General features: G+C 34.6%; 1 long non-coding RNA gene across 6 annotated transcripts in view; it reads left to right on the top strand.

The window, feature by feature from the left end:
• LOC141424506 (uncharacterized) overlaps positions 1-19,802 on the top strand; it is a 690,552-nt gene that overhangs the window by 506,388 nt on the left and 164,362 nt on the right. The window contains exon 1 of one of the 6 annotated variants that reach the window (XR_012449441.1): positions 13,161-14,975. The exons of the other annotated variants lie outside the window; for them this stretch is intronic. This is a non-coding gene — a long non-coding RNA (uncharacterized lncRNA). Of the gene's footprint in view, positions 1-13,160; positions 14,976-19,802 lie in introns of those variants that run through there. 6 annotated transcript variants of the gene reach the window in all.

Here is a 19,802-nt window from a genome sequence, read left to right as displayed (position 1 = left end):
AGAAACAATTGTAGTACTTTAACTGGGGGAAGGGGGTGATAGTATGAAATTTACATGCTGAAAATTTAGCTTTGAGATCAGGAAAATGTGGGTAGACTAGCAGTGCAGTTACAACAGTAGATCACATTATTTGATTGGATGACTCAGATGTTTCTGTCATCATCTTGAGCAGAAACCATGCTTTATTTAGGATGGGATAAAGAGGTAAAATGCTAGTTGAACACACTGCATGTGTGAAACAGAAGAAAATATATAAAATAAGAAGAACCAGAGGACTGTATTATGTGTTCGGAAGAGCTACAACATCAATGGCTAGAGAGTGGGAGATGATCTTGGAAATTGTATGGTGAAGAGAAAACCAGAAAATATATCAATAAACTAAGGAAAACAGAAAATTTTTAAGAGTGGTCAGTAATGTGAAATACTTCTAGAATTATCAATGAAAATGTCATGTGCAGTGGCTGGTGGTCATTGTTGACCTTAGAGATGTTTGGTACCAAGTTTCAAGAAGTCAGATGGGAATTAAGTTACAATCAAGTCTGGAAAAGCCAGAGATACTTCTAAAGAGAGGCAGGTTGCTGATCCAGAAAGATTTTGGGCGAAATCATTGTTTTTACCTTCCTTAACATCTTCTAGAAAAAGAATCTCATGCCTAAAATAATTTGAGAATGTGAAGTAGTAACATAATAATTTTCATATGCTTACTTAATTCTCTTATTCCGAAGGGGGTACAGGGAATTGACTCAGGACTCCAGCTAGTGCTCTATCACTTGAACCATACACCAGTCCCTTATATTTGCTCTTTTGGTTTGTTTTTCACACAGGGTTTCAGGCTTTTGCCTGTCTGGCCCTGGACCTCAATTCTCCTACCTCCACCTCCTGAGAACAGATCCATTTAGTTTACACCCATATATATATATATATATACACATATATATATATATACGTATATATATATATACACATATATATAAATACATGTATATATATGTGTATATATATGTATATATATATATATGCATATATATATGCATATATATATATATATACATATATCTACACACACACACATATCCATATATATATATATATATATGGATTAATCAATTAGTCATCAGCTATTTATTACATATATAGTACTAATGAAGAAATTATTCATCAGGGCTAGAAGTCCTCTATCAGAATTTCATTTAACTTTATGCTTTCATTCAAATGATAACCTTAAAATAGTGACTAACTCTTCCAAATGATCTGATTAAACACTAAACTCTATCATGAAATTTTACTGCCCAGATTTGCATTTGTTATTTGCATTTCATTTTTTTCATATGAAGTCAGGGTTTTTCTATGTGAAAAAAATCTATATTGAGCCAAATGGAGGAAAGTTGGGAAAATTGAATCTACATACAACCATGGAATGCAAACCTTTGAACCAGAGGTAGCTGCTCTGTCGATACAATCATATTCAATTAAAAAACAGATAACAATAAGATACATCTGTATGTGCACTGTTAAAAATGGCGGTGAGTAATGAAAATACAGTGAAAAGGCCATTTTTTCATTCTAATGTCTAGCAATAACTAGATTAGATACCATTTAATGGAGTTTATTAACAGCAATGTGACCATCTTATTAAAAGGAAAAATAAAGCTTATGAGTTATCAAGCAATACCTTATTAAAACTGGTAACATAATGATTAAGTGTAATATTTGATTCTCTTAGATGAGCAAAACACTGAAGTCACCAATAAATCCCACTTGTGGGACATGTTATATAAGCAGGGATTCTGTGCCTTAAATGTTAAGCTCAAAATACAAAGTCACATCATATCAATAACGGCCTGTGCATACTTCTTTCTACAATTGACATGATTTTAACTTTACTTAAAAATAAATAATATAATTTGAATCTTTATAGAATTTTCTTTATTTTTATTTAATAGTTAGGTTTAAAATTTTTACACATATATTTAAATGACATTATAAAAAGCAATGTATCCTAGAGATAAAATCCTAGAAATATACAGTATTTGCTTTTCTGTATAAATGGTCCAAGTATTTTATTCAAACTAAAAAATACTAACATAAAACATTTAGAATAAAACAAACATTTTTAACAGTTCCCAATTTTTCCAACAAAGCAGTTTAAAATCTAATTGACATGATAAGACCAAATGGTTCTTAACCAAGTGATACACAAGAATTCATACTGTTGTACTTCATAGAACACAGAGGTCAGACGGATTATAGATTCAGAGATGGCTTCAAGGAAGAAGAACTTGGCTTGATCCTTGAAGCTAAGGTAGAATTTGGCTTGGTATTCTAGGAAAGCTCAGGATAATAACGTTTGTAGTTTAGTTGGAGACTAAAATAGTCAGAGGAAAGAGGACTGCACGATAGTCTAAGGCCAAATTCTAGATTAATACTTTTACTATCAGTAAAGCATTGAAAAACTCAAGCATGCATAAAAGATCAAGTCGCATAAAGAGACTTTTAAATTATATAATATTTCATAGAAAACGTATGAGAAATCAGGAAAGTAAAAGAAAAAATGTATGCATCATTGTACTGAAATAACCATTGGGTTTTAGATGACTATATTTAGTGAAAGTAAATTCGTCATTACGTGTGTTACTCTTTCTCAACCTCCCAATCCGCTCTTGTGGCCCTTTCCTCATTGTATTTCTCATCCAACAGGGAATTTAATATCTGTGTATTACCTAATTATTTCTTCTCTTCTTTTTCTTACTTTCCATACTTCTTTTTGCTATTTAAAATAATAAAACATTATGATTACAGCTCTTCCATTCCTTTCAGCTTCCTTTAGCTTACTCATGAGAGTTCTCCAAATAAGGGCTAGTGGTCCCTACTTGTGTAAGGTTGCCCTTGGAAATGTTTGGGGTCTTAGAAATGGTATAAATAAGGACAACTGATAAAAAGCATTTTTCTTCATTCATTAACCAACATAAGCCCTAATGTTTATTACTGTTTGTGTGAATACCTTTCATATATTTAAATTGCCAACATATAAAAAGTTGACCAATAAAGGCAAATACATAATTTTAAGCAATGTAGCTTTTGACTAACATTTTAACTTTAGGTAATAAATAAAAACATTTGCTGTACACCTCAGTCACACGTTCGATAAATACTAGCTTTATTCTGATTTTTCATAGAATTCTATAAGGAACTGATAATATATCTATCATGTCTTACTTTAAGGTTTTCCCAGAAAAGTCCTTGAAAACAACAACCTGCTAAAATTTTAAAGAGAGTCTCCCTCCAGCAACAAGAATTTCTTCAGAAGTAGAACCTTTTCTAAACATATTAATATTTTCAAAAAGATGATAACCCTGTCAGGTATTAGACTGTCTTCAGGGTTAAAACCATAATCTGGTAAATAACTTCTTTCCCCCTGAATAGGAAACTTTCTCATCAGGGAATCCCATAGATACTCAGTTCTTCAAAGACAGGACCATTAGAACATGTCAGAATCTTCAAAGTGGGAAATATGCTGCCCTCAGCAAAACTGAAGTCATTTAAAGCAGAAGCCTAACAGCATCATGAACACTCTGGAGGAAAACTCCCAGAGCTCTACAAAACACTCTTTCCCATACCCTGCCCTCAGATTTCAATTTTAAAGTGTTATGCAGATGGTACGTAATCTACTTTTTATGATAGACAGTATTTTTTAGAGCAATTTAGGCTCATAGCAAAATTCAGCGGAAATAAAGAGATTTCTTTATAAACTGCTGCCTCTACACATGCATAATCTCCTTCATTATCAACATCCTTTTCCACAGTGGCCCTACAATCATTCATTACAATTGATGATCCAAAGTTCATACTTTACCTTTGGGTTCATTCTTGGGGTTCTGCATTCTATGAGTTTGGGAAGATGTATAATGACTTCTACAGTTGCATACAAAAAGAATTTCTCTATTCTCAAAATCCTGTGTGTTCCACCTATTCATCTCTCCTTCCATCCAGTCCCTGGAAACTATGAATCTTTTTACCTTCTCCATAGTTTTGCCCTGTCCAGAAAGCCACATAGTTCGAATCATACAGTATACAGCCTTTTAAATTGACTTCTTTCACTTAGTAATGTACGTTTAACATTTTGCCATATATTTTCTTTCTTTCTATTTTTTTTCCTGGTGGGACAGAGGTTTAAATTCAGGGCTTCACACTTGCAAAGCAGGTGCTCTACTACTTGAGCCACACTTTCAATCCATTTTGCTTTGATTATTTTGGAGATGGGGTCAAGAACTATTTGCCCTGGCTGCCTTAAACCACCATCCTCCTGATATCAGCCTCTCAAGTAGCTAGGACTACAAGTGTGAGCCACAAGCGCCCAGCCCTTTATGCGTTTTCATAGCTCAATTCATATCCCATTATCTGGATGTTTACCTACTTAAGGGTGTGTTGGTTGTTTCCAAGTTTTGACAGTTATAAATAAAATGACTGTAAATATAGTGTACAGGGTTTTTTTTGTGGTACTGAGATTTGAACTCAGGGTCTTGCACTTGCTAGGTAGGTGGTCTGCCACTTGAGCCACACTGGCCAACTCAAGTGTGCAAGTTTTTGTGTAGGTACAAATTTTTAATTTTGGGTAAATATCAAAGGAAGTGACTAAGGAATCATAGGGTAATGGTATGTTTAATTTTGCATGAAACTTTTCTATTGGCTATACCATTTTGTATTCCAGTCAGCAATGAGAGTTTCTGTTACTCAGTTTTCTTGCCAACATTTGGTATTGTCAGTGTTCTGAAATTTGATCACTGTAATAGATCTGCTATGGTATTTCATGCTTGTTTTAATTTGCATTTCCCTGAAAACACAATAATACAGCATCTTTACATGTGTTTATTTGCATCTGTAATCTTTGGTAAGACAGCTGTTAACATCTTTGGCCCATTTTTTAATCCAATTGTTTATTTTCTCATTTTTTAGTTGTAAGTGTGTTTTGTGTTTTGTGTAACAGGTCTTTATCAGATTTTCTTTTCACAAATATTTTTCCTGAGTCTGTGGCTTGTCTTTTCATTATCTTTACAGTGTCTTTTCTAGAGCAGATGTTTTAAATTTTAATGAAGTTCAGTTTATCAACTTTCTTTTGTGAATCACATCTTAGCTATTATATCTAAGAAGTCAGTGTTAATGCCAATTTATCTTTATTTTTACTTTTATTATCTTCTAGTTTTTATAGTGTTGTGTAGTACATTTTGGTCTGTGGTCAATTTTGAATAAATTCTTATGAAAGATGTAAAATCTGTGCCTAGATTCATATATTTGTATGTGGATACTCAATTGTAGCACCATTTTTTGGAAAGACTATCTTTTTTCATAATATCTCATTTCATCCCTTGTCAAAAATTATTTGAATATGTATCTGTGGGTTTGCTTCAGTGCTCCATTCTGTTGGTCTATTTATCTATCCTGATTTTGGTTTTTTGTGTGGTACTGGGGATTGAACTCAAGGCCTATACCTTGAGTCCTTTTTTGTGATGGTGTTTTTGAGATAGGGTTTCACAAACTATTTACCTGGGCTGGCTTTGAACCATGATCCTCCTGAGTAGCTAGGATTATAGGTATGAGCCACTGGCACCTGGCTATCTGTCTATTGTTCCACCAACAACACCTCTTCCTTTTGGTAGTACTGGGGATTGAACTCAGGGCCTTGCACTTGCTAGGCAGGCACTCTACAGCGTGAGTCATGCCTCAAGCCCTTTCTACTTTAGTTATTTTACAGATAGGATCTTGCACTTTTTGCCCTGGCTGATGTTGGACTGTGATCCCCCTACCTATAATTCCCACATAACTTGGATTGCAGACATGTCACCATACCTACTTTGTTCTTTGAGATAGGATCACGCTAACATTTTACTCAGGCTGAACTTGAACTGTGATCCTCCTATCTCTGCCTCCCTAGTAGCCATGATTACAGGTGTGAGCAATTGTGTCTGGCCTCAATACCACTTCTCTTGATTACTGTAGCTTCATAGTAGGTTTTGAAGATGGGCAGTATCAGTTTTCTAACTTTGTCTTCTTCAATGTTATATTGGCTATTCTGAGTCCTTTGTTTCACCACATAAATAATATGATTGGTTGGCTGATATTAATCTGCTAGGAGTTTTGTTAGCAGTGTAAGGAGTCTATAGACTGAGTTGGGAAGAATTGCTATCTTGACCTGGAGTCTACTTTTGAAATGTTCCCGCTTCACTTGCACAATTATAGTTGACAGTAAAATGCTGGAAGAACTAATTATCAGTTTAAAAAGTTTGGTATTTATATTTCCTAAATGTAACACAAAGATCTGGTGAAAATAATACACAAATGGTGAACAGAACCCTAGTGAGCTGCATTGTATAATTCTCTCATGTCATGTTATTTGTGATCTAGGCAAGAAGCACAGTAGAAATCAGGACATGTTCTTTGATGATACTTAATCTTGATTGTTGCGCTTTTTCCTTAAAGGAAGAATGTGTATCTAATTTATTGACCTGACAGCTATAGTGTAAGACTAAATTAATGTATGGGAAATTGCTGTGAAAAGTGATAAGTTCTCAGTCATGATGGCCACAGTCATCACCATTATTAATCACGTGTTTGCCACTATTTTCCATTCCAAAATTTATGCTTCAAGAGAATTTTGACTAAAGTTTAAATTTGAATAGGTTATAAGTTTGAATGTAAGCCAATGTTATGATTACAAATAAATTGAACATCTCAGTAAAGCTGCTGATATGCACAGATATTAAGACAAAATACAGAAAATATTTATTTTAGTTTGTTCTTAACTTTAATTTTTATTATTACTCATATAATTCATTAGGCATATTGATTAAAGTAGAAAATGTAATAGAATATCCTAACCTATGGTATTTCTAAAGGGATTGGAAAGCTGATTTGGACTGAATAAATTTTGAGATGGTGGGGACCAGAAACAGGAAGTGCATCAGGTCAATGCTCTTTTCTGTCTGTCAGTTATTTATTTTCCAACAGTAGTGATGTCATTGTCCATTCAAAAGAGAACTAAAATTACATTGTGTTTGCATGTCAGACTTGGCTACATGATAACACAGAATTTAATATTATATTATAATAAAAGTTTTAATTCCCATTTAAAATACAGATGTTGTCAGAAGATCCCATGCACAAAATATAATAGATTTGAATCTCAGAAAAGAAATTGTGGTTAGAAGACTTCAGGGTTCACTGATTAACAATTTTTTCTGTCCACTACTCTGAGTCTTCTTTGTAACCAATCGAAACTTTTCTACCTAGCAACAAAAGTCACTGAAATGTGATCAGCATTTTATATCTGTGTTGTCTGAGCAACACAGTTTTCTGAATTCTCAACACTCTTCTTACTAGAATCTTGAGAATTGTTATTTCTAATGAATGGTACAAAAGCAGTGGCTGTGATGGGACATGAGGTCCAATGCCAGTTGTCCTTAATTGCAGTTGCAAGATATCTGAGAACCCTGTTCTCATGGCCACCACAGTAGATGGGAGACACTTTGTTATTAGAGGTATTTCTGGGGCTAGAAAATGAAAATTTCAAAAGATACCCAAATATTTAAGCACCCGTTATGCTCCAGTTGTTTTGAGTATTTTCAAACAACTCTGTCAACTCTCACAGCAACCCGAAAGAAGTAAATCTGATGATCTTTTATTAAGCATATCAATGCTGAGGGTCAGCTGATGCTCAGTAACTTAAATTTTGAGGTGATACTTGAGTAGCAAATATTACTATTTTAACTAAGTTGCTAAATGGGGAAAATTACACAAGAATCAAGAGCCATAAGGTACTCTCTATTTATTCACTTTAAAGAAAAGGCATAAGAAACATTCTGATTCTTAGAAGTTTAGAGAAAATAATAGTTGCAGCAATTAGAATAATTAACCATGAACATTTCCCTCTATTCTGTAGGCTCCTCTTGTGTTGACTTAATTGAAATGTCAAAAACTACAGATTTTTGAACTTTACTTTTCTCATTTTAAATAAAAGTAATCTGGATTCCTTTTGGTGACCATAGGTCACAGAATTTATAGTAACAAATTTCTTTTGCCATTAAGTCCTTCTGGCCTAATGGAAGATTTGAGGTAAGCTCATAAGAAATGCTATGAGCCCCACAGGGATAAAATAACCAGTCTGAGGGGTCTGGTTTTCTGCTTTAAGGTAAATTACTCAACATTAAAATGAGATCTCTTCTAGTGTTGGAAATAATGTCCAACCCCTGAACATGAAGTGCCTATAGTTCTGGTCTGTGACTTTCGTCTGGCAGGTTATATGTTTGTTTTGTAGGTTATACTGTTCACATATTGGAAATTAAAACTGACAAATAAATTAAATATTTTAAAACAACATATTTAAAAATGATACCATGGGGGGGAGACTAATAGCACTAACTCTATTACATGCCAACATATAATATATTAGACTATGTATTTTATGGAAAATAATTAATACCCAAACAAACAAGTAAAATGAGAGAGAAGAATCATATCTTACACTTTTGCAAATCTCTGAAATGTCTAAATTAATAGAAAAGAATTAATTTTTATACCCATGCTTTCATTTCATCTGGCGTAGTATATTATAATTGAAGTATGTGAGAAAAGTCCAGCCTCACACACATATGTCGTTGTCATTACAGGTGACTATAGATAATTTTCTTTGGCACTACACCAAAACTCAGTAAGTGGTTGTTTTCTAAAAATTATAATATGAAATTTGAAATCATATCAGTAACGTTTTCATAGCTTCTTACATTAAAATCCATTGGGATTTTATGCACTTATGCAATATTTTGTTTGGTATTTGTTTTTGAGACAGAGTCTTACTATGTAGCCCATGCTGGCTTGGAACTTTCAATGTAGGTTAGGCTGGTGCCAAACTTGAGATCCTCCTACTTCAGCTTCCCAAATTTTAGCATTATAAGCATTCACTACTACATTCAGCTTTTCTTATGCACTTTGAATGGATCTTTTCCATTTGTAACACCATAACATAATTATTTGGAAAATTTTGGTTGTCTAAATTGTACAGATCTTCCAAATACCAAAATATCATGTTTCTTAATATTATCACCAATTTCATCAGAAAAATCCAAAGTATTGTAAAGCTCATATTTTATCATTAGTAGCAAATGCTGTTGATTTCTTTTTCTGGCAGTTTCATTTTCGATAAAATATGTGCCAAATATCCATGGCTGACTAGCCAGTTATTCTTTCAAATAAAATGATATTCCATAAAAGACTGGCCAGTTCAGCCTGTAATTCTCTTCCATATATGCCTTCCCTTGCCCACAAGAACCATCACACTTCAATATGTAAGGAAACTGCATTTGGCATACTTACAATTTCCTCACATGACATACTAAAAACTTGGTATATACTCAAGTTTGACGATTTAGTAAAACTACAAATTTTTACTGCCTTGCTGAATACATTCACAAGGGAAATACTTTGATTAATTAAACTACACATTTGTTAATTATGGCTCTGGGTAGTGAAAATACAATTCCTACTCATACAGTTTGGTGCAATGGAAATGAAAACATAATCTCTCAGAACCTATGGGACACAGCAAAGGTAGTCCTAAGAGTAAAATCAGAAACGAAAAAGGGGAGTAACAGCAAATACCAAGGAAATCCAGGGAATCATCAGGGATGACATTGAGAACTTATATTCAAATAACTTGGAAAATCTAGAAAAATGGATAGTTTTCTAGCTACTTATCACCATCCAAAACTGAACCAAGGGGATATCAGTCACCTAAACAGATCTATAACATATAATGGAATTGAAACAGCAATAAAGAGTCTCTTAAAAAAGAAAAGTCCAGGACCTGGTGGGTTCTCTTCTGAATTCTACCAAACATTTAAAGAAGAACTAACACTAACTTTCCTTAAACTTTTCCACAAAATTGAAAAGCAAGGAACACTGCTTAACTCATTTTATGAAGCCAGTATTACACTTATCCAAAAACCGGATAAGGAACACATCCAAAAAGGAGAAATATAGATCAATCTCCTTAATGAACATTGATGCAAAAATCTTCAATAAAATAATGGTAAACCAAATCCAACAACATATTAGAAAGATCATGCACCATGACCAAGTTGGCATCACCCCAGAGATGAAGGGATGGTTCACCATACACAAGTCATAAATGTAATTTAGCACATTAACAGAAGCAAAGACAAAAATGACTTGATCATCTCAATAGATGCAGAAAAGCCTTTGATATTGTTCAATGCCATCAGCTGGATGCCAGTGGTTCACACCTGTAATTCTAGCTACTTAGGAGGCAGAGATCAAGAGGATCACATTTTGAAGCCACCCAAGCAAATAATTCACCAGACCCTATCGAGAAAAACCCTCTCACAAAAGATTGGGCTGGTGGAGTGGCTCAAAGTGAAAGCTCTGAGATCAAGCCCCAGTACTGAAAAAAAAAAAAAAAGACTCATAGCCCACATCATACTTAATGGGAAAAAACTGAAACCATTTCCCCTAAAGTCAGGAAAGAGACAAGGATGCCCCTTCTCCCTACTCCTATTCAACATAGTCCTGAAATTTCTAGCCACAGCAATGAGACAAGAAGAAGAAATAAAAGGAATACAAATAGGTAAAGATGTAGTCAAACTATTCTTATTCACAGATGACATAACTTTTATGCCTTAAAGACCCCAAAACTCCTAGATACCATAAACCGCTTCAGCAAAGTAGCAGGATACAAAATCAACTTACAAAAATCAGTAGCCTTTCTATATACCAAAAGTGAGCAGATTGAGAAAGATTATAGGAAAACAATTCCATTTACAATAGCCTCAAAAAAAATCAGATACCTAGGAATAAACTTATCAAAGGATGTAAATGACCTCTACAAGAAGAACTACAATGCATTAAAAAAAGAGATCGAGGAAGACTACAGAAAGTGGAAAGATCTCCCATGCTCATGAATTGGGAAAATCAACATAGTAAAAATGTCTATACTACTAAAAGCAATCTACATGTTCAACACAATTCCCATAAAAATCCCAATGACATTCATCACAGAGATTGAAAAATCTACCCTGAAGTTCATTTAGAAACAAAATACCATGATTAGCCAAGGCAATACTCAGCAAAAAGAGCAATGCTGAAGGTATCACAATACCTGACTACAAATTACACTATACAGCCATGGCAATAAAAACAGCATGGTTCTGGCACAAAAATGGACATGAAAACCAGTGGAACAGAATAGAGAATTCAGGTATGAATTCATGCAGCTGCACTCACCTAATCTTCGACAAAGGTGCCAAAAACATACGATGGAGAAAAAAGACAGCCTCTTCAATAAATGTTGCTGGGAAAAGTGGTTGTCTGCCTGCAGAAAACTGAAACTAGATCATGTCACTCTGTACTAGTATCAACTCAAAGTGGATTAAGAACTTTAATATGAGACGTGAAACCTTGCAGCTAGTACAGGAAAGAGTAGGGAACACACTGGAAGCAATAGGCATAGGCAAGGACTTCCTCAGTAGATCTCAATTGGCTCAGCAACTAAGAGAAAGGATTGACAAATGGGAACACATGAAATTAAAAAGCTTCTGCACAACAAAAGAAATGGTCTCTAAATTGAAGAGGCCACCCACAGAATGGGAAAAAATGTTTGCTAGCTATACATCAGGCAAGGGACTGATAACCAGAATTTACAGGGAGCTCAAAAACAAATCAATGACCCAATAAGGGAATGGGCAACTGAACTAAACAGAACTTTTTCAAAGGAAGAAGTACAAATGGCTAAAAACACATGAAAAAATGCCTCCCATCTCTGGCCATAAAGGAAATGCAAATCAAAGCCACACTGATTCCACCTCACTCCTGTTAGAACAGCTACCATCAAGAACACCAATAACAACAAATGCTGGTGAGGATGCAAGGGAAAAAGGAACCCTCATATACTGCTGGTGGGAATGTAAGCTAGTAAAACCACTATGGGAAACAATATAGAGGCTTCTTAAAAAACTAAACATAGATCTGCCATATGATCCAGCATATGGCAGACTCCTTGGGATATGCCCAAAGAAATATGACTCAGGTTACTACAAATTCACTTGTACACCCATGTTTATTGCAGTACTATTCACAATAGTAAGAATGAAATTTTGTCATTCTCAGGTAAATGGATGGAACTGGAGAACATCATCTTAAGCGAAATTAGTCAGGCTCAGAAGGCCAAAAAAATCTCATGTTCTCCTTCATATACCGATTATATTATTGGACACGGGTCACACTAAATGAAGACAGCACATGGAGGAATAAGGCAAGGGAAGGAAACCAAAAACCTGAATGTGGTTGATGTGCTCACTGTATAGAAACAAATACAGTAATCTTAAACTGGCAAAGATCACTATGGGAAGGGAACTAGGAAGTAGTGAAGAGTTCTTTAGAGATGAACTAGTTTGGTTTGTTATACATATATGCATGGAAACAGCACAGGCAATCTCCCTATATAGCTCTCTTTGTCTCAAACTAGCAAAACCACCATGTTTTTCTTATTATGTTTTATGTTTTTTCTTCTACAAAATCAGAGAACAAGAGAGCAAAACAGGTTCTTCCCCAAGGCAGTTGCCCGGTGGAAGGTGGGGAGAGGGGGAGGTGGCCCAAATAATGTACACACATGTAAGTAAATACAAAATGATAAAAATAAAATAAAATAAAAAAAGAAACATCACACTTCAATATGGAAGAAAACTGCTTTTGTCATACTTCCAATTTCCTCACATAAGATACTAAAAACTGGAATACACTCGTTTGAAAATTTAATAAAACTACAAATTTTTACCTCCTCGCTGAATACCTTCGTAAGAGAAATCCTTTCATTAATTAAACTACACATTTGTTAATTGTGGCTCTGGGTAGTGAGAAATACAATGCCTCTTCAAACAGATTGGTGCAAGCTGGGAGTTTTGTCCACCTGTGATTTTTACACCATCAGTGCAATTATGAGGATTATGAAAAATGCAAGTAATGCCTTAGTATTATTATGGCAACATTTTAGACATTGTATGTCTCCCAAAAGTGTCTAGGGTGCCTGTAGTGTCCACAGACCACACTTTATAAACTTCCTTCAAGATTATAATCAGGAATTCCTGAGACTGCTCTAGAATATTTTTGCTCTATGAGGGCAAGGATCTTTGTTTTGTTTATGTATGTATCTAAAGTACTTACAGCAGTCCTTAGCTCATGATGGTAGTTCAAAATTATTATTCGTTGAATTATCAAAGGAAAGACTGAATGTGTGAATTTTGGTTTCTCTCTCTTCTCTCATCTCTCTCCACTGGGTTATGTGTTGAATGATTTAGTTTTTTATCCTCTTTCATAAATCAGAGATAAGTATCTAAAGTATAGATTTGTTTAAAAGACAAAATGTGACAATGCTTAAGCTGCTTCACAGAATGACCACATGTAGTAATATGGTGTCATATTATTTAAAAATATATGAAGGATTCATAGTCATCTCAGTTGCACAGTCTGTTGCCTATTAAAGTGTTTTGACCAAAAGATCAGAGTATCACAGACAGGAAAGTTAAGATCTAGGATAGCAGCTCAAGACTTGTACAGTAATTCCAGAATGAATTCAGACATGCAGACTTCTATTTTCCTGCATTAATATCCATGTGATTTTCATCTTCAGTTCATGTCCTCATCCAGTTATCACCTATGGACCAAAGGCCAAAAGAAAGAAGAAAGGTAGATTCTTGCAACAGCCCACCCCAAGCCAACTCAGCGTCCTTTACATGGCTTTCTCAGAAGTCCCAGGCCCCAGTCTACATGCAATTGGCCAAAACATGGTCACATACAAGGGAGCTGGAGAAATTGGTCTTTGTTAATATAATTAGTTATATACTAGAGTTCTTATGCTAAAGAGAAATAGGAAAACAATTGCCTCTGCTGGAACAGTAAAATAGGTGCAATATGACTTACAAAGTGGGTAGATTCAATGCTCAAAAAGTGTGATTGATATAGAGGCTTTTTGCTCCTGTATGGAGATGACAACTATTTGACCTAGCACTGACCTCAGCACCTTGCAATTGGCCTTTATCCTCACTGAAGGGCAGGCATTGTGCATCAGATTGTACCTCGAGCCTCTGGGCTCGCCCCACCATCTAGCAGTGGAAATTTATATGTACAATGCATCGTATGTAATTCAGCTCCACTGATGACTAACCATTGTAGGCTGAACAGAGAGCTCTACAGCCTCTCTAAGTTTCCTGAATCTTATCCCAATTATATTTCATTTAATAACACTCAGTGAAATGTCTGGTGGCAGGGGAAATGAAACTACATGCTTTTATGGGATCATTCATCAAGAACTAATTGAAGCTTTCATACAGTTTAGTGCTGATAAAACAGTGTAACAATAAACAATAACAAAATTCACTGGAGAAGGATTTGTTTTGCCGTGAGGAAAATGGTTCTGTTTCATCCTGGGATTCCTGGTTAAAAGAGTCTCCAATTTACAAAGGGATAAGCGCAGGCTCCTCTGCATAATGACAGGGTGGAAGCTGTGTCAAATGTATTAGTGTTGCTCCACTGGAGCCTTTCTCATCCTAAGTATTTGCTATTGTGTAGGACTCTGGCAGGAGGCTGCAGGACCAATAGGATTTTAAAAAGTTTCTTTTCGCTGTTTATTGTTATTGTGCCTGAAATAGTTCTTCTATAGTTTTTAATGGAAAATATAGAAGAAATTTAAAGTGTATGTTCATGAAGTTCAGATTTTTAAAAATTACATTTTAAGAACTTCCGTTTTTGAATATTTCTATGTAAGGAGTGAGCGGACTTTTTTTTTTTTTTTTAATCAGAACCTTGTTTTTTCACATGTGGTATTTGGACACTGAATTGAAAAGGAAGAAATAGAGAATGTATACCTTACACATTTTCTTGGAAGTGATTTGGAGGAAAGAGTAGCAGCATGAAATGTAAGAGAAATGTGTTACAAACTGTTGTAAACCTAAATGTTTGTTTGTGTCACCTCCTTAAATGCATTATATTTCTGTGAGTTAGATAATAATAAGCATCATACTATGGGTGCAGAATTTACTTGGTAAGTGATAGTTCTCATATGTAATAGCCACAAATTCCATTACCTAGACTCAACTTGTTTTGGGGCAAAGCAACTTTGGATATAGATTTTATATAAATGATCATCATGTAATAAGTTCATAAAGTAAGACATCATTAATATTGAATAATGGGTTTTGAGAAGCTGCCTGCAAAACAAGAAACTCTGGCAGTATAGATATAGTCAGATATGATTTTAAAATGTAAATTATTGTTCAAATTTACTTTCACTAAAAAATGTAATTTTTCTTAAGGGCTTTTTAAATAGTGGCTTTCTAGAAGTCTTAATACATCTTAAACAAATCACTGACAAGCCCAAATTATTCCCTAGAATGAGAGGATTTAGAGAAACCACAGTCACTCTATCGGTTGGCTAAGAAATCAAATTAATGCATTATGTACTTAGTTGCAAGTCACTTCAGTTAATTTGTGGCAACATTAGTAAGTGAAGGATAAATTCATATGGTATCTAAGAACTATTAATTTAATAGATATATTTGTAGATAAAATAATGATTATATGTATTACAGCTTTCCTATGATAGCCCATATTTGACTTTCCATGTAGATTTTCCCACCAGTAGAATCTTATGGCAATGTTTCCGAACATGGAAGCAACAGATGAGGCCTAAAATAATTTAGCACTGTGTTATGCTTCCACCATGGCTCTCAAGCACACTAGGCAGGTTAGATTCCAGGATCTTCCCTCTGTATGACACCCCAGTTCTCCTTATTTCCACAAGGCTTGCTCATTCATCTTTTGCAGGCTTTCATCAAATGCCACATTCTCAATGAAGATTTCCTGACTACTTTCTTTTGTTTTGAAACTCACATTCTCCAACTTATATACCTTAATTGCTACTGCTATAGTTTTCCCTATAGATGTGTGTCATCATCTTATACTTTGTGTATTACCCATTAATTGTTTGCAGTCTAGTTCAACTCTAAAATTTAGGCTCCATGAAGGCAAGTGTCCTGCCTGTGTTGTTCTCTGTTAGATTCCAGCACCTAGTCCAGTGCCTGAAGTAGGCATTCTGTGACATGTTGAGTGAATGAATTTGGTTCTAAACATCCCATGTAATACCAATTAACTGAGCCTAATAGGCAAACCATTTAGCCAACTTGTTTTTGATTCCTCATCTAGAATATGTACATACAAAATAATGGTTCCTGTTGCATTCTGCTGATTAAATGAAATTTGGATGAAAGCTCTTACAAAGAAAATGATTGCTATTGAAATGGCAAGTAGCTTTCAGTTCATTGTGAGGAAATGATAGATTTTTAAATTTTGTTTGTTTTTTTGAAATAGGGTCTCATTATATACCTCAGGCTGACCTTGAATTCACCATCCTCCTGGCTCAGCTTCCTGAGTGCTGAGATTACAGTTGTGTAGTAGTATACCCAGCTACACAATAATAAATTTTGCCTTGCTTGGTCTAGTTAAAAGGACCTAGACTTGGATTAAGGTATTGATGTTAGTATCTAAGTTAAAGCTATGGATGCCTTATCCAAAGAATGCCTTTTATAAGTAGTTAATGAGGCAACATTCAGTTAATCAGATGGCCAAAACAAGCAGTGACATGGAAACCAATTTTGAGGTGACGTTTAGATATGAGATAGATTTTGAGAATTGGAAATTCAGGTAGCATGAAGGTGGTAGAGCATTAAAACTAAATGGCCTATATGAGAAGTAAACTAGTAAGTGTGATCTCATTTATTGGTATGTTAATAAGCAAAGAGGAACATTATAGTCAACAGAGAAGTGTGATAATTATATAGGTCAACTTGGCTACGCCATAATATTCAGGGGTTTGTTTTGGCCAAACACTAAATATTGTTATAAGAGTATTTTATAGTATGATGAACATTTATAATTGCTTGATTGCAAGTAAATTATTCTTGATAATGTGGGTGGTGGGCTCCATCAACTAGTTGAAGGCAGTAAGAGCAAAAAACTGAGATTTTCTGGAAAAGTAACTGTCTCATGACCATGGCATAGAATTAATGTCTGAGTTTCTACCCTGCCATCTTAGCTCATTCTATGAATTCATACCTAATAGCTCATATGTTCACAACAGCCAATTCCTCTCTCTAAGTATGTCGTATTGATCCTCATTCTCTGGAGAACACTAATTGATACAGGTAATACAAAGTCTGATGTGGGGACTTTTTTAAGGGTTTGTGTGCTAATTTCATAATAAAATGCTGACCCACAGTACTTACTCAAAGAATGGTTATTCTTGGTATAGTAATGGTGGAAGAGAGCCATGCAGTGTTTACCAATGAAATTTGCCTATGATAGCATTCACTGAGCACTTGAAATTTGTTGGCTGATTTGGCAAGTCAAGTAATTAAAAGTTTAATTAATAAGAAAATGTGGTCAAAATACTAAGAAATTTATTTATGTAACTGCAGGGAATATTGCGCTTAGAAAAGGTATAAATTTTTCTCCAAACAGGCTGATTCAAATTACATATTTGCTTCTTGCCTATTAAATTATTTTATCTGTAAAATGTGGATGGCAACACTTTCCCCAGAAGCTTATTGTGAGATTTTAGTAAATAAATTATGAAAAACATCTAGGAATGTATGTCATATGTTTTCTTCCTCATATACCTAAGGTACAATGGATCAATATCAAGCTTTCTAATCTTTTAAATTTAGCCTTTAGATTTTATATATTAAATGAGATCATGTTCAAGTTCTTTAATTAGAGACAGCAAAGTCTTACATTTTCAGGGCTGGAGGCATGACTCAAGTGGTAGACCCTGAGTTCAAAACCTTAGTACCACAAAAAAATAAATAAAAAGGGCCAGGGATGGTGGTATACTCCTGTAAACCCAACTATGTGGAGGGTTACGTAGGAGGATTGTGGTGCAAGGCCAGTTTTCAGAACCTACTTGAAAACTAATTCAAACAAAAAGTTTGGATGAGTGGCTTAAGTGCTAGAAGGATGGCATAGCAAGTGCAAGACCCTGAGTTCAAAGCCCAGTATACCAACAACAGCAAAAAAATATTCCATTTTCTTTAGTAGATAAGTGAGACTTTGTAGAGACAAAATAATGTGGACTAGTTCCACATTCACTAAGATGTTTTACTTTGAAGAAAAGGGTAGCTCCCTTACCACACAGGAGGATGTAAAATTAAAACCTGTCATCCCTGTAGGCAAGTATATGAGAGAAGGGGTGTGGACTCTCAGAAAGTCCTCTCTTGGCATTCTAATTGTCCTAGTAGGTCAAAAAGCAGCAAGATTCAGAGATGTATTAGGTCACTACAAAGTCTGCTATGGAATGCTGCTAAGAAAACTAAGTACTTTAAAGTGTAAAGGGGAACCAGAGTCATTATCAGTGTTATAAAATATGTATTTTATTATATGTCCATATGATGTGAATTTATTAAATAAATGAAGATTTATTCCTTCTTGGGAATATCACTTAATTTGAAATAATATAATGCAATGTGGTTCTAATATCATGAAATTATCTTCTGCAAACATTATAAGCGTGATAAGTGCTTCTCATATAAATGAAGGAACAGTGTAATTTGGTTATTACATTCTTTTTTGAAAACTTAATATGGCATTTTGAAAAACAATTTGGTACCATGTTAGAAAAGAGGTACATTTCGTCTAACTTGTTAACAAGCTACATCTATGAATTTGTTCCATGGAGCTGAAAAGTACCACTACTACTAATTATTTTTTGTTAAAGCAGAGTGCACGCAGTCAAATGTGCTGAAAAAAAATTGTGTCGGGGCAAAGGCTCCTGCCAGCAATTCCCCAACAGGAATTCCTCAATAGGATGTGCTGGGCTGGGTCAGGTAGGTGTAGGTAGAAGCACAAAGGTGGGCAGAAAATGTTTTACCTGAGCGTTTTGGCTTAGAGACCAAGGTTGGAAGCAGTGTGGATTGGAGATGAGCACAGAACATGCTCATTAAGAGGAGGTCAGGACTGCAGAGGATGTGCAAGGTGAGGCAGCAGTTTGGATGCACCTGGTAGTACTGGAAAGAAGGGAGGCTTAAGGGAGACACAAAGCCAAAGGTTGCCCCATTTCCTTTTCTTTTCAAATTGTTACTAGCTTTATTTGGTTTTAGGTATAAATATTACAAACATTTAAAAACATTCAGACAATATTAGAAATGATAAAGACAAAAGTACAAAATAAAATCTTGAATTCCACATATTTATTAAATATGCTTCCAAATTTTCCCTCACTTCTTCTATTTAATTCTTATCACTTCACTTTTTAGTTGTATCACAATAATATATAACTTTTAAAAATAGCTTCATGTTATTTCAATGGCTATAAGTCTATATCGTTTTCAACATGTGCATAGTAATTCATTTGGTTAATATTTCAAATAAATTTTACTCATCTTTTGTAAATGAGTGTTTAGTTCTTTTAGTTTCTTATGTAAACATTATTGTAATAAACACACTTTGGGGATTGTTTCTTCCCTAGTTATTGCTAATGTAAGTAAAATATGTTTTCAATTCAAAGTGATATTTCTATAATATAACCACATTATCGAAAGTCTGAAAAACAGGTAAAGTAAACAAAGTGTTTATGCTTCTACCATTGCAACATACTATCAGACTTCACTATGGTCTTTTTGTCCTAATTTTTATCACTTTTGATTACCAATTTGTATGATGCTGAACTTAAAATAGTTTTAAGCTCAAAGGCC

This window comes from Castor canadensis, chromosome 1, assembly GCF_047511655.1.
Source record: "Castor canadensis chromosome 1, mCasCan1.hap1v2, whole genome shotgun sequence".
Lineage (NCBI taxonomy): Eukaryota > Metazoa > Chordata > Mammalia > Rodentia > Castoridae > Castor > Castor canadensis.
This window is presented reverse-complemented; position numbering and strand designations above follow the sequence as displayed.